Source organism: Cyprinus carpio, chromosome B2, assembly GCF_018340385.1.
Source record: "Cyprinus carpio isolate SPL01 chromosome B2, ASM1834038v1, whole genome shotgun sequence".
NCBI classification, from domain to species: Eukaryota; Metazoa; Chordata; class Actinopteri; order Cypriniformes; family Cyprinidae; genus Cyprinus; species Cyprinus carpio.
In genome coordinates this window covers 22,492,606-22,496,165 of record NC_056598.1, presented here as the reverse complement: position 1 = coordinate 22,496,165, position 3,560 = coordinate 22,492,606, and positions in this window count along the sequence as shown.

Genomic DNA, 3,560 nt, shown 5'->3' with positions numbered 1-3,560 from the left:
CTCTCTGGATCGCTCTCTCAGTCTCAGATTTAAGGTAACTCTTAAGGGTTTTGTATTCTATTTATCGATAAATTTAACGTTTATAATAAATTTAGCGCTATTTTTAATGATACTAATGCTGCTTTGGAAATTCCATTTATTGGACCCATAGATTAGGGCTGTTTATAACCGATTAGATTATTTGTATACATTTTTGATTAGCATGTTAATTTAGATTTTTTTTGTAAAATGCATTCAAATTGTAACAAAATTAACATGCTAATCAAAAATTGAAAAATGTGTGTGTGTGTGTGTGTGTGTATATATATATATATATATATATATATATATATATATACTGCATATATATATATATACTTTTTTATATTTATATTTTTTTAAAGATTAGCTAAAATGGCATATGTTAGGAGCTGTACAGCCCCTTTTGTGAAAGCAGCACCAGATTATTTTCAAACAAGAGCCATTTGACTTCAGTGTCTAGTAGAGTACAACCAAGTGCTGCTGGCTGTTCTCTTTCTATTTCTCTCTCTCTCCTACATATTGTGGACAAGTGTTCATAAGCTTTGTCCTTGATACTTTGTTTGAATCACAGCTCTCCACCTAGACACATAAAGCGTATCCTTCGAGATTTTTCTTCGGTAACCCTGACGTTTTCAAGCACTGCATGAATTATTGAGTGGTCATTAAGTTTTATTGCAGCCACATCAAGCATCATTTATGTCACAGGTGGAGGTAAAACCGTTTCCTCACAGGCTTTTTAATAATTTCTGCAAAGACCAATTGATCTTCTTGTCTGCCTCTCTGATCTTAGTTTAAATGAACTACAGTATTATTAGGGCCCAAGAAGAGAAGTAGCTTGGAAGCGGTCTCACTAGTCATCTGGTGGTCTCCCATTCAAACATTTGAGCGCCCCTATCAGCTCAAAAATTGACTTCTTTTCTGTTTATAACCCTTTGGTCTAGACTAGAGAAAAATTCATCCTTCTTCCCACATTCATAGCTGATTGAAAATTGTGTTTCCAATATCACCCATACTCTGCCTATAAATCTTCTCTCCGAATTTGTCTCAGATGTTCAGACCAAGGTTAAAAAAAAATATTGAAGTCATTTTCAATAATGTGCAATGATCATATATCATACAATCAGATTAATAAACTTACAGTTTACTATCTTTAGATTCCCTGAGCCCAGTGATTCAATTTTTTTTTAAAAGGGCAACCATTTTCCCTGTCTGCCATTGTGAATTTTAATGTATATTGCTGTGTCTTACCAAGACTTTAGTGTGTCGAAACAAAGCTTGGTAGGTGTCATTGGCATCATGCCCAAAGGGTACCTAAACAGTTTGGGGATAGTGCGTTGTGGTCAAAGAAATTGAAACATGATTCATATAATTGATAATTTGGTCTTAAGTGATTTTTATTTATTTTTTGGGTTCTTATTATTATTTAGGTTATGCGAAGTCCCTGATATCCCATTTTAGAGTCTCAGCCTAACTTGTCTGACATTTACAGTACATGATGTTTTTGCTGTTAATTTGTGCATATCTTTGCTACATTTGGCTAGAGGTGATCTTCAGACTTTGCACAAAACAAAGTTAGTGAAACTTTTACAAAGTCAAGAATCAACAGCAAACAAAGATGTATCTTCATAACACTTTTTCATATGGACACAAATGAGTTGTTTGGGGGTTGTTATATTTTTATAAATTGGCTTAAAATCATGTTTCTGTACAGTAAAGATTCCCTCTGGCTTGCAGAGCATGATGGTGTCTCCATGTCTCCCATCTGCCAATTTGGATTTTGATGAAAACTGTTCTCTGTACACAAATGTTGTCCAGTTCTCTCCCAATTTGGCTCAGAGGATCTTCATACCACACCGGACATCACATTTATTTTTTGTATTCAGAATGATCTGGCTGTTGCAGCAACAGAATTTTCTTCATTTAAGAGTCAACCGGTTGTTTAAGGGACACATCTGCAATTGCTTTGTAAATACATATGTAATGTTATATGTTAGTAAAGATTATTAAATACATACATACTAAATACTTAAAAATCATGATGCAAATAAGCCTGCTGTTACACCATTCTTGGAGAGCAGAGGATCGTATTTTAGGTACGTGTGACAGATTGCATGTCACATTGCCAGCTCAGTGCAGCTCCACAGCAGTCTTCCAATCACACACAGCAAGACCGCCTCAGTCTGTGATGGTCTGGGGCATCACATGATGACAAAGACGGTCGAGAGGGACAAGTGGAGCACGCAGAGCTCATGTCGCAGATGAGCTTGTTAATCTGCAGTGTTAATTGCATCTCATCAGACCTCGCCGGCTCTGTGTGAGTCTGAAAGGAGTTTGATGTGAGCGCTGACAACTCTAATTATTCAGTAAACCCCCCAAAATATGACTGTTATAATTGCAGTAGATAACGAGTGAGTTTAAGTGGGTACGTCTTGCGAGCACGGTGAATGGGTGATGCTGTCAGCGTAATTGTGAGACAGCTCACCCCCATTCTCATCGTTGTTCTCGTCTCCCTGTCTGCACTTTAACAGCGACCTTTTTGAACTGCTGTTAGCTCATTGAGGTCTAAGGGGACGCTGCATCAGATTAGCGAAAAAAATTTTTAATGGTCACTTGCGTGGCTGGTGTTTTGCTGGTTTATTAAAAAGGATTACAGCAAAACAAACCAATTTTCCAGTCACTTTTAAAAACCCATGTAAACAAACCCATTCATTGGTTTTGTTATATTGTCAAATAATAGGCATCAGCATCAGCATCAGCATCAACCAGCCTCTCTTGATCTTTTTTAAAGATTCCTCCCTCTACCCATCCTAGAGGTGATTTCTAACCTGGTTGTTATTTTATAAAATGCCCAGCCTTGGATGCTGTGAAGTCAAGACCAAAATATCCTAATGCACACTGACGATCAGAAAATTACAAGCTTACTATGAGTGCCACTCTGTAATGCTTTTCTGAGGAAGACATGTAAATAAAAGAAGGGCACAGATTTGTTGTTCTGGAGAGATGAATGATTGAAAGAGAGGGGCCAGTACATACTTTGTCACATTAATAGACCTGGAAAAAGATTTTGACAAGTTAAAAACTAATGTCTGTATACCAGGGTATAAAACATACAATGGTATCACCCTATTATTATTATTATTATTTTTATTTATTTATTTATTTATTTGGACAAGACATAATGGTAATACCATAGTTTTGGAACCCTTTACAAAAAAGTACTGTGGTGGTACCCTGGTACAGTGATGGTATTAGATGATAATACTATGGTAGTTTGAAATACATGGTACTGAAATTTATGTATTATGGTACTTTATTGTATTTTAAGAATACCATGGTAACATGCTCAAAATACTTTTGTGATTTTATGATATATGTGACCCTGGACCACAAAACCAGTCATTTATACATCATCTGAACACTGAATTAATAAGTTTTCCATTGATGTATGGTTTGTTAGGATAGGACAATATTTGGCCAAGATACAACTATTTGAAAATCATGAATATGAGGGTGCAAAAAATCAAAATATTGAGAAAATC